This window comes from Pseudopodoces humilis, chromosome 5 (genome assembly GCF_049639895.1).
Source record: "Pseudopodoces humilis isolate 2021_Gansu_Grassland_sample_001 chromosome 5, ASM4963989v1, whole genome shotgun sequence".
Taxonomy (NCBI): Eukaryota; Metazoa; Chordata; class Aves; order Passeriformes; family Paridae; genus Pseudopodoces; species Pseudopodoces humilis.
In genome coordinates, this window is record NC_142204.1 from 2,396,814 (window position 1) to 2,409,659 (window position 12,846).

General features: G+C 42.0%; 1 protein-coding gene across 5 annotated transcripts in view; it reads left to right on the plus strand.

Moving 5' to 3' along the window:
- Positions 1-12,846, plus strand: part of CALD1 (caldesmon 1) — a 152,905-nt gene that overhangs the window by 72,175 nt on the left and 67,884 nt on the right. The window lies entirely within an intron of this gene.

Below are 12,846 nucleotides of genomic sequence, written 5' to 3' on the forward strand. Positions count from 1 at the left end.
TGTTAAAGGAAAGGCTGAGACCTGAGGGTTTGTTGGGAATAGAGGCCTTGGGTGGTCTGTGGAGGATGTTAGGGGTTGTAGTTTGGGAGTTTCTGTAGAAAAATACCTCTTAACTTCTCTTTGAAGACCTCCAGGCTCTGGTTGAGCATGCAGAGGCTGTGGGGTGACCTGGGCTGTGTGCTGTGGCTGCTTTGGGCAGGCAGGGACAGCCACAGGGCTTGGGGACAGTGGGCTCTGCCCTTGCCATCACTGGAGCTGGAATCCAGCACCCACGTGTATCCCACCCTGCTGATGGGAACTGCTTTTTCCGTGTCTGGGGTTCTTTGTTGGGGTTTAGAGTGGTGCTTTCATGGAGGGGGGTAGCTTGGCCAGAGAAGAAGGGTTTGGGCCTGTGTCCCTTTTTCTCCCTGATCACTGCAGATGCGCTCCGTGCCCTTTCCCACACATCTGAAGGCTTTCAACAATAAATTACTGTACGCTAAATCTTGCTGTACTCCCTCCGCTGCTGCCAACTTCAAGCATTCAAGTACCATGAGTCAGACCCCTTAGAAGTCACAAGACTGCTTTAAAAATCTCAGGATCTTAAAAATAATTTAGTCTGGACTTTTTATTTTTGGTTTGCCTTAACAATAACAGAGCCTGATTCTCAAGTTCAGATGTGACTCCGGGAGCTGGGACCTCCCAAATCCTGCCCCAGCGAGGGCAAGGTGGGGCAGGAGATGAGCTGAGCATCTGCCCCCATTGCAGAGCTCACAGAGAGGGAAGGACAGCAGCACTGGGGCAGTTATTAACAAATGAATATGTGATGCTGCATTGGTTTTGGCAAATTCAGATTTTTAGGGATTTTTTTGGGGATCATCTTCGCCTTTAATGATTCGATCACAACATGTCATAAGCTGCAGAAATCTGCTTTCCAGGCTTTCATAAAGCACTTTCAGGTGTTTTATGAAGTGGGTTGTGCAGTCCTAAAGCTCAGCATGGAGGTTGGAAATGTCCCTCCATAAGTTCTGAGCAGAGCCCATTTCCCCAGCCCTCCCATCAGTGGGCTACTGTGGGGAATCCAGCACTGGTTGTGAGCATTTCTGCTGGGAGATGGACAGATGGATGCCTGTGTGGGCTGGAACATGCTTGCCAGGTCTCCCATGTGCTGTTTAGGCTTTGAGTAGAGCAGCAAACCCAGCAGTGCCAGCAGCCACATCCATCAGCAGCGTTTGTAACTCCAGTGTCGCGTTTTGCCGATTCCTGGGATGAATATACATTGAAAGCCCGTCTTTCTAGCTGGATGCTCGTGCCCAAGAAAGACTGAGGGGTGAAAATGTAGCAGGATGGACTCCTGCAGCACCTGCCCAAGAGAGAGTGATTTGATATTACCATGCCTTCACTGGAGCCAGAGCCATGTTAGGATCAGTGAGGATACAGATGCTGTCAGATTCCTGAGAGTCTGTGATGCTGGAGCCGCTGATGTCCAGCTATTTAATCTTTGGGAAGCTTAGTGTAACTTCAGTTCTTGAGGTCTGGTGTGAGGCTTTGTGTTTTGGGGCTTTTTCCCATTAGGAATCTGTTGGGAATGATATTTTGTTGCGCTGTGTAGCCCTGGCATTTGGGCTTCATGTGCTTAGAATTCGTTTTGTCTTTTGAAGACCAACATTGCATTTCACCCCTGGTACGTGCTGTGGATAGTAATTAAAGCTGTGGTAACTCAGATAAAAAATTGCCACCAACTCAGAAGCAAAGTGTTTTTTTTTTGAATTTTAAAATCTTATAATTTCAAGCTATTCCAGACGTTCTGGATGCCGCACACTGCGCCCACCCAGAAATTTTGTCCAGCCAGATTTATTTATTTTTTTTTTTTACTATTTATATTTGTCTGGATCTCTGGAGGCTTCTCAATGTGTTTGGAGCAGCACTGCAGACCTGTCTAGGGGGCATGCTTCCAACAGCAGACATATGGGACTTTGTCCAGCTTTCTCCCAAGGCTGTTAGATTTATTGCGTGTGCTCAGCCTGGCGGGGACCCAGCAGCTCGGGTACCTCGGGGGGGAAGGAGACTTTTCAGCCACAGCCTGGGAAACCCAGGACAAAGTATGGCAGTGCCAACTTGTGCCCATTTGGCAGCATCTGGTTTGTACTGATCAGGTGTGAGCTTCAGGGAAAAAAGGAAAACCTTCTTGGGGTGATGGGATGTGCTACACCTTTAACTGCTCAGGGGCAAAGCTGAGGCTTTGTCCTGCTCCCCAGGGGCAGAGGGACTCCTGTGCCTGGGACTGGTTTTATAAAGCCCTGAGGTACCAGTCTGGAGCAGGCTGGAGTCGATGGGAAGCTTTGCACTGATTTCAGCTTTGGATTAAGCCCTCCCTGAGTTATTCCAGGCAGCTGATTTACGAGGCAGTGGCAGCCCTGAAGGAGCTGGATGAGCTCCTCAGGGTACATCCTGTGCTGCAGTGTCAGGGCTGTCACAGCAGCGAGCTGCACGGAACTGATGGGAAGGATCCCATGTGGAATTGGAGCACAGGGGACTGACTTCTTTCAGTAAGGGAAAAAACAAATACCACCTGCTGCTCTGTGCCTCTTCCTAGGCAGTAAAAGATGTTCCCTCGAGCAAAACCCTTGGGTTTTGTCGTTTTGATGCTGTAACTGATGCTGGAAGAATTTGGCCTGGAGCTGGGTAGAGTTTGTGTGTGTCTGGAGGGGTGACAGAAAGCATTTCTGAGTATCTTGTTGGTCCACTTCAGTCTGCTGCAGCTGCACTGAGGTGAAATACATTTTGAAATGATAATGGACCTACTTCCTTGACTTCAGCAAAACTGAGAGCAAAAATAAGCCCCTTAAACTCTCTAAAGAATATTTTCCAGGTTAATCTGTTTGGCACTTAAGCCTCAATTTTACCACTGGCTGACTTATCATTGCACCAGCAATGAATTTGCACTTCTGTTTTGTGGTTGTTGTTATTATTGTTGGTTTGTTTGTATTTGTTTTTTAGTTTGTTTGATTTTGTTTGGTTTGCTGTTTTTTTTTAAAATTTTATTTATGCTAGGAAGCTGATCCAGTTTGTTGCATTGTCACATCATCACTGCTGCAGACTTCTGGAAGGTCCTAGGGTCATTGTCAGGCTGGCCTCCGTTTAGGTGAAGCTTAACTTTGAATCTGAACCAGAGTTTTGCTCTGTGTCATGCTCTTCCCTAAGTGATTGCAGATCACATCGTGGGGAAGGAGAGCTGTTGGTCATCCTGATGTGAAAATATGGCAAAGAGAAGGGGTTATCTAGATTAATTAGATATTAAATATTTCACCTTAAAAAAGGGTATTTGAGTAGGACATAGAGAAAATCACTGCCACAAAGCTGCATGGCTCCTGATAGCATTAATTTAGAAAGAGAGAAAGGGAGAAAGAGAGAAAGAAAGAGAGAGAGAGAGAGAGAGAGAGAGAAAGGGAGAAAGAAAGGGAGAAAGGAAGAAAGAGAGGAAGAAAGAGAGGAAGAGAGGAAGAGAGAAAGAAAGAAAGAAAGAAAGAAAGAAAGAAAGAAAGAAAGAAAGAAAGAAAGAAAGAAAGAAAGAAAGAAAGATAAAGAAAGAAAGAAAGAAAAAAGAAAAGAAAGAAAGAAAAAAGAAAAGAAAAGAAAAGAGAAAAGAAAAGAAAAGAAAAGAAAAGAAAAGAAAAGAAAAGAAAAGAAAAGAAAAGAAAAGAGAAAAGAAAAAAAATATTTCTTTATATTTTAAAGAAAAGAACCTGCAGATGAGGGATGGCAGGAGCCTGCAGGAGGCTGAATGTCTCCTGGGATAGTAAATTGCTTAAATGCAACTTTTGCTAAAACAAGACACATGGTTAATCCCAACTTGGTACAACTGAAAAAGAAGTCAAGTGAATTTCAGTTTGGATCTGTGAAGGTGTGTAGAGGACCAGAGAGAACCAGAAATTTCACATTTTACTGTTCCTATGGAGGCTGTTGTAGCTCTGGCAGCATACAAAGGACAGATACACCAAGTTAAGAAGGTCAAACCTGCAGGGTACATCTTTGCAGGGCAATGAGAAGCACATTTCTTACCTTCTGGAGAGGGTAAGACCGGACACATTTGTTTCCATGGGATCTTAATGCTTCTGGAGGGCAAGGAAGTGCCATCCACAGAAAGTAAAAAATTTCCTGTCCAGGACAGTGAGGGTGAGTGTGTGTCCATGTTAGATCAACATTGAATGACCACAAATAACTTTTGAAGCTGTTTTTCATTACTGCAGTGCAGTTATCCCTGGTATGGGGTGTACATTAGTGAGAAATGTTAAACAGAGTTGAGAGCTTAGGAATTACACAAAAATGGTTCCTTTCTGGTTTCCTTTTGCTTGAAACACTAGGAGCTGCCCATTTCTTGTTTTCAAGCATCTGGTTATGTTTTTATTAAGAGTTTTCAGACACTATGCTACAATTCAGGTTTGTGTTGAGGGAAGGAGAATATGATCCTAATGTAAGTTTTCAATGAGTGCATGTTTGTACCTAAGAGAAGCTGGCTGCATATGTGTTCCATGTAATTTCCCAGTGTTCATGTTTTATTTCAGAACTCCATTTCCCCAAAAGTTAAACCTCTGTCCTCCTAAAGGTTGTGCTCCTGTCTATTCCAAGCCTCTTTTGCTACTAGAAAAAAAAACAACCTACAGCGGTTTTATCTCTCCATGAATTTCATATAATCCTGAAGTTGCAAATATTTTGGGAATTTCTATTTGTCTTTCTGTAAAATGCTCACTTTTTGCTAGAGCTGAGACATGACATCTTCTGCCCAGGAGATAAATAGTGAGCCACTGAATAAATAAGATTAGAGATGCGTGAGAGTTGAGAACAAATTGAAGCGGAGTGCTCCAGCTGTTAACCTGTCTTCACAGCTGCCTGGAATTCCAACACTGACAAGACATATTTGAATTGTTGGGGTGGGTTTGGCCCTTCACACTGAATCTCTGTTGTGCAATTTTTGGAGTTCATTTCTAACCCAGGCAGAAAAGCACGACCTGGTGGCTCATTAAAACCTTCTCTACTGCAGTCACTCTCAAGTGAGAGTGGATACTAAAGAAATCTTTGCTGTTGGAGCATTTCAAATGCCCTGGAAGAAATAACCAAATGTATGGAAAGCTCAGTAGAATTCAGAGCTAATTTTTGTGTTTTTCAGATGACATTTTCTTTAAAGTCATTACAGAGAAATGTTTCATAAAAGCAGCTTTGTTCTTCAGAGCTAGACATACAAGAGTTCAGACTTCACTGAGCTGAACCCACTGCAATTCCTAAGCAGACAACAAAATCAGCTCCTTGGTATTTCACATCATAATATGAAATAATCACAATGATATGATAATCCAGATTATGGATTATAGCATGTTAAAATCACTCTGTAATCTGTGTACTATCTGTACTATACCAGACAAGTTTTTAGGAGGATGGCTCCAATCTAGCACCCAGACAGCTGGCAAAATGCCCCATCTTTCATCTCTTGGAAACACCAAGGAATTTTGGAAATTGGTGGTGGAAAAGAGGCCCTTCCAATCCTGTAATCAGGTAACCCACATGCTGCCAATGGAAAATCTGCCTTTTGTTTCCTCCTGTAAATTTATTAACTTTAACTGGACTGCTGTCCTGTGTGAGCTGGATGTTATTTAAATATCTGACAAATACAGGGGTGGAGACACAGATTTTTTTTTTTTGCTTATTATTGATAATTCTGACAAACATGCCTGCTTAAAAGAGCACCACATGAGGAGCAATATAACATGGAACTTTATCATGGTTTTCTGAATTAGACCAAAACTGGTGCCACACAAAGAAAATTGTGAGTGAAAAAATGTAGCTGATATGGTACAAATAAGTGCCAATGGCTTTCCTGCTATGTTTATACTGAAAAATTATATCTGTTTAGTGTCTTAGATGCAAATTGGCAGTATGCAGTCTGTTAATCCAGGGCAGAGTGCAGCACTCTTGAGTCTCTGTCACTGCACCTTCAAACAGTGTAAGCCATATCAGCCACCACAGTTTTCTCACACAAAAGGCTTCAGACACTTGAAATGCAAAAAGGCTGCATTAAGTGAACACTGGCCTAAGGTTGGGAAGGCACAGAGCCTTCAAAAACTTCCTGTGCCATCCTCAGCAGGGCACGTGGCTTAACTTCTGTAAACTCCACATGTCAGAGACCAAAGGCACTGCTCCAAACTGACTGAGAATAAAAAAGGTTCTGTTCTTGGTCCCTTTGTCAGACTCTTAGGCAGGGAAATCCCTATATTTCTATATTTTTTCCTAGACAATAAGTATGTAACTGAGCTCTCAGCTGCTTAGTCATTTTCCATGTGCCTGATATCCACAACTAGTGTAAGAGGCAGAGTTAATTTAATTCATTGTATAAAGAATATACTGTAGGATTTTATTTACATTTACCTCATCACACAAATGCATACACTTGCAAACAGTTTGGCTGGAAAAAATCTACATTAACCCTTCTTTTGAGTAAATAAGGCCTTATATTTAATAGTGCTCAGCAATAAATTTAATTTTGTTTAAAGTAAAGCAAAGGGAATACTGTGTTGTTCCCATACAAAAGAAGCTGATGGGTGAATATCCCTGTGTTTTAGGAAAAGTTTTAAAGAATACTCTTCAGGCAAGTATGTTTGATAATTTACCTGCAGTAACATATTCTTTAGGCTGCATGTGTGTGTTGCAAGGATCTGGGCAGAGGAAGAACTAATGGCAGGCTTTAAAACTACAAATTTGCAGACTTGGACTGGTATCTCTTAGTTATTACATTTAAATGCCTTCTTCTAAGAGAACAAGAACATTGTAGAACTTATTGCTTAATTATGTTACTATTCTTCAGGGCTTTCTGGGCTCAGAATGGTAGAAGTTATTAGACATGAGAGAAAGTGCAGCTATTGCCCAGCTGTAAGACTCTTTAAGGAGTGACATGAAAATAAATTTAGCCAGAGCATTTCTAGGAGCATCTGCTCCTCAGTGTGAGTTTGCATTTTATTAATGTCTTTATGATCTAACATCTGAAATTAAACCAGATAATCAGAAGAGGAGATTTCCCTTTGAAAAGCTGAGGCCAATTGGTTTGCAGGGATACCAGATGAAGTCAAATGCTAACAAGTTTCACACACGAATAAGCAGAGTTATGTAAACACTCTCAGATTGCTGGCAGCCCAGGCAAAGCCATCCCTTCACAGCTCAGCTCAAAGAACCACAGAGGAAAAATGTGATTTGCAAATGAAACCCCAAACCGATTTCAACTTGCAGGAGCATCTCATTTGGTCAATTAGCTTCTGCATTTTTGGCTTTGTGCCTTTAAACAAGTTTTTAATTACTGAAGATAAATGTTTATGAGCGGCTTTATTTCTCTCATCGTAACCTCCTTATTAGCTCGTGCTAAAGAAGGAAAATTCCTCTTGCCAGCAGATTGTCCTTGCATGATCAAGGGCTTTCATGGCATGAGGGAAGTCATCAGGTGGCTGTGCTTCTTGGACAAATTAATTCATCAGCACACAGCTCAAGAAATATCCCTGGACAGGAATAAGGTCAGTGGGCAGCTACACCTTAGGAAAGAGATTTGGTGACAGCACAGAACGCTGGCATGGAGCCTGACCAGAGGGTGACAAAAGTGACACAGATGAGGAGGAGTAATTGCTGTGTTGGTGCTGCAGCTGAGCCCTTCTCTTCCTGGGGAGCAGCGAGGGTGATGGGAAGTGGAAAAGTGAGCAGGATGCGTTTCTTTTTGTTTATTGGAAAGTATAAACCAGTGGGCAGTGTATGTGACAGTTAAAGGTTAGCTTCATCTCAGCTGACATTAAGGAAATATAAACAGATGCTGTTTTGCTCCTTTTTATGTCAAAACTTGTTGGCTGGTCCAAATAATCTTGCTTATTAATAGTCTTTTCTAGATAGTCTTGAATAAAAGGCCAGCAAGTTTGTCATGCTGACAGAAAATCAAGGGAAGGCTGCAACTCAACAGCAAGTTGTGACTGTCTTTTGGTTTGGGATTTTTTTTTGTTTGTTTGTTTGTTTTGTTTTTTTTCCTCTGACATCTTTTCTGAAAACATGCCTCAGTTTTCTTAAAGGTAGGGTGTGACCCATTTTCAATGCAGATGTAATTTAAGCAAAGAGCAAGGACTGCTCTAGCAAAATTTATCTTCTGGGACTGTGTTCTTGTGCTGAGACCAGAAGAGGTGCTCTAAATTGGTACCCAAAAGCAGGGCTTCTTCAAAGGTCTGGTTAAATTGCTTCTTCATACTCCTGCTTCCCTCTTCCACCAGCTTCAGACAACATTTTGTGTGGATTTATTGAATTTAGCAAGCACTCCCTTCTCAGTGAGCCTTTGCATGATCTAAACCTGCTCCATGGCAAATTTTAAAGTCAATTAAATGCACAGAGTGGAAAGAAACCAAATCACCATGACTCCATTTACTGCTCGTCAGCTGAACCTCTCACAAGTCAGGTCTTACTGTGAAACAGCACGGGAGGGTAAGCCCAGCCACATTTGCACTGGGAGCTTTGCACAGATTCCATGCACTTGCTTTCAAACCAGGTTTGAGGTAATTTTCTGCTGTTTCTGTAGCTGTGATGCACTTCCCAAGTCTCTGAGAACATACACAAATCTGTGTTCACAAGGTACACATCTTCCTACCACAGGACAGGTTTCTATGCCTAATATCTCGGAGAAAAATATGTCTTTTGGGGATGGGAGGATGTTTTTGAGCAGAATTCCAATGAGCAGACTGTTAACAGGAGCAAGCTGGTTTCATTTATAACAATGTCAGCCCTCCAGTGATAGGGAGAAGATCAGATACTCAGTGTATCAATCCTGGGAATTTCTGAAAGGCAGTGTTATAATTATAGTGGAGAGAAAGATATAGGGCTGAAGTTGGCTCCAGAGCAGAATGCTTGCTTAATATAAAGAATAAAACTTTTTCCATCTGTGTTTTTTAGCAGAGAAAAGAAATAAGGTGGCTGTTAGTGAAAGGACCCTTTTGGGAGGGGGGAAAAACAACAAGCAACAAACCTCACAAATTTGTTTTTGATCTTCACCTGAATTCAAAAACTGTTAATCAAAGCTTAGCCATCAGATTTTCACAGAAATGCTTACAGCTGGGATGTGAACCACCACAAAAAACTATTCCTCCATTCCTCCCACGTTTGGTACCTGTCATCTCCTCAGAGGACCAGAGCACAGCAGAGACTGGAGAGGAAAACCCTTTCCATAATCCATACACAGAAGGGTTTTTTGTCCTTGTGCCTCCTCCTGAGATGATGATACCATTGAACTGGTATGTCACACCATGCCATCCCTCAAGGTGAAGCCCTCAACCTGCAGTCTGCTTTGTCCCTTTTTCCCACATAGAAAATATTTGATTGGTTAGATATGAAAAAAAAAATAATATCATGTGTATTTCCATGGGAATAGGATGACTGTAGTTTCTTTAGAATAGGTTTCTTTTACTGGCCTGTGATCACCAAGCTGAACAGTCCTCACAGCTTTTTCAAGCTCATTTTCAGCCTACACAAAATGAGAAGCTTGTCCTGGGCACTGCTGCTCAGATCATTCCCGAGATTCTCCAGCAGTTACTACTTCAGTGTCTTAATAAGGCAGTAGTAGAGATGGGAAGGACAAGGAGATGGATTTTCTAAACACTGGCTACACATGGATTCCTTTTATGGTCCAGCTTGCACAGTGGGGTATTCCTCTGAAGGTCAGAGACACGGATAACAAAGTGCTTCCCACTGCAGCTTCATTTCTGAGCGCAGGCATCATGTGTCTGGTGCCACATATCCAGGCTGTTCTGAGAAGGAGAAAGAAATATTTGGGTAGGGAAGTGTAGAGAGAAGGGGGAAAAGCAGGGCCTGAAGTTCTGTGTATTTTGCATTGATGCTGTTGCTGCACTCTCTGGGGCTGCAGGATGGATTTGTGACCATCGTGCGGAGAATGTGTCTGTGCACTGATATTTCACAAAAAACATCCCTCAGGATCTTCTCTGCAGGGTTTCAGGTCATCCCACAGCAATACCAAGGGCAAATTTTCATGTCATGGCCATGAATTTGGTTCTTCCTTCTCCCAGCAAAATGAGATAGAGGGCTAATGACCTTTTCAAACCAGTGAGTTATGATAGCTGCAGGCTTTGTCTGTGCTGGTATGCCACAAGATGAATTTGTTTAAGGAAAAAGTTTAATTCCACCCCCCCTTCCTTCCCCTTCTCTCTTGTACAAGCTAGAGAGTCTTTTCTCTCATTAGCATGTAATCATCTTAGACTGGAGGACTGAGTAAGTTCCTTCAGGGCTACAGTCTCATTTCTCACCCAAATTTTTGATGGAATGGATGAGTCATTTCAATATTCTAACGAGAAGGAATATATTGGTGATTAAATTAATATGAGAAAACCTCCTACTAAGCAATGAAAATATCATCATGTTTTTTCAGGCCTGAGTATAAGTGCAGGATATACACAAATTAAATGAAGAAAATATATCTTCAAGGCAAACCTGAAATGTTTAGGCAAATTCAATGGACTTGTAATCTAATTTTTCGTTTACTGATTATTATCAGATGGGCTAATACAGTACCTAATAAACTCTGAAGATAATGAAAGACTTCAGCTGTGTCACCAGCTCTGACACTGAGGAAAGAGAAGCGCTTGAAGGTGTTGTTTTGGTGACTCATATCTTGAAAGTCTAACTTTCTTCATCTGTTCCCCTGTTGCTTTGCTGGCTCCATCCTGATTTCACCTATCGTGCTCACATCACACTTTCAATGAGATCCTGATGTACTGCCTTTGATACCATCATTGGTCTTGCATGCCTGTGGTTAATGCTGGCTTTGGAGGAAATGTGACTTCTCAGTCTGTTGGCTGCGTGGTTTTGCTGGATATAATAACTTGCTTGGAGGAGATAAAGGTATAAATGCACAGAAGTGGAACAAAGACCACAAATTTAGTTGATGAAAGCTTTTAAAATCCTGTCCTGGCTTGAAGATAACAGAAGAATTCTGAAAATCAAGCGGACATTAATGAGTGTGTTTTAAAGCAGGGTAGATGGAGGAAGAAAAGGTTGGCTGCCAGTTAAACTCATTTAATTGGCCATGTCATACATCCAGAGCTGTTCCATGTTAAATTGCATTCTGTGTTTCAAGGCTTGCCCTTGTTTCAGTCTGAATCCTGTTTTTGGTGGTTGTGCACGCTCAATAATGGCTCCGGATTTGAGGGATTGGTGTAACAGAGAGCAGGAATCATCCATCCCATCCTCATTATTCTGCTGGAAGAAATTCTGGTAAGATGTCTTGGTGACTAGGAATGACTTTTCCGTCACCAGCCCATCTTCATTTATTTATTGGTTGTTCTTCCCTCAACTTGGGCTGTACCCTGTCATCAGTTTTTAAGCCAAATTCTTTATGGAAGTCAATAGGGAGTCCTGCGCAAAGGGAAATGACATAATGCTGCCCTTTAGTCCTACCTACAGAGAAGCAGACTTGGGAAACATACACATTTTCCTAATTACCAAGCTCTGAATTTACAGCATGTGTTCATTTTCTATTGACATCCGGCAGCAACCCAACACGTTGTAAATTCGACCGTTTGTATTCCAGACAATTGTTTTTAATAAAAAAGATTCTGGATGTTGTCTTTATTTGGCTTGCATATGGTAAATGTTGAGGTCTTCAGTCCTCTGAGGTAAAGAATGTGCCATTTTAATGGGCAGCATGGAGTGTTCTTAGCTAAAAATGTCTCCTTGTCCCGCTGGAGTGCATGATTTTGTAGGCTGCCGCCTTTTACACAACCAGTAATTCTCCAGCATTTTGCTCTATAACCTGTAAAATACTTTTGATATGAAAGATGCTTCTGTAAATGTAAGCTGTTGTCATGTGAACTGTCACCTTTCACAAGGAAAAGGTTTCTGTCTTCATGGCCTGCTCCTGTAGTGCCTTCAAGCTGTTGTTCTGCAGCACAGGATAAACAGAGTTACAGAATGGGTTTAAAGTTCAGACTTTTCTAATAGGACAACCTCTTTGCTAGTTAGAATCCAGACTCTTTAAAGCTTAAATGCTTAATTAGATGAAGTAAGGATGTAAAGATAAACATAAAGAAATCTGGCCAGAGCAGACTGCTTGAAAGGCAGCCTGAAAGTGATTCCTTCTGTTGGGGGCAGTAATGCCATTTTTTTTCTGCTTTTATCCTCCTTTTAGCACTGTAGTGCCTCTCATGCTGAAAGCTGCTTTGTACATCTCTGTGACCACAGCATCTGGCATTCTGTCAGTTATTTACTAAATGTATAAATGCATTATTTATGCATTTAGTAAATATATTTAATTTAATTAATAGTGCATATATTTATGTACTACCTTTTAGCAGGGTAGTGCTGTTCCTTTGGCTTTCCAAATGGGGAGTGAGGAGGGGCTCAGCCACAAACCTATCAGAGGGGATGTATTAATGGGTTTTTTTTGCTTGCCTCTTTGCTTATCAGACCTTCTCCAGGCTGCAGAATTTGGAGCATGATGTGCCCACAGTTTTTAGCACCTGTACTTTGGCACAGGCCACTTTTAGAAGGAGAAGCCATGAAAAGCAGCCTTAGCCATAGACTTCAGGAATCATTCTCCATAAGTTTTAAGGTCTTTGGAGGAGGTTGGCCCACCTCTGTTACATTTAATAAGAGCTCTGTGTGTGCTTTATTGCAGGGAAAATTGCAGGTGGAGCCACTGCTTATGTCTGGCACTCACTGTTGGCTCCTGGATGTTGACAGGGAGATGTTGCAGTGTGTCTGCTGATGATTCCTGGCCAGGGAGGGTGATAAGGTGGACAGCCTGATCATGCTGGACTCACTTGTTGGGTGGAGAGATGGCATGAGGTG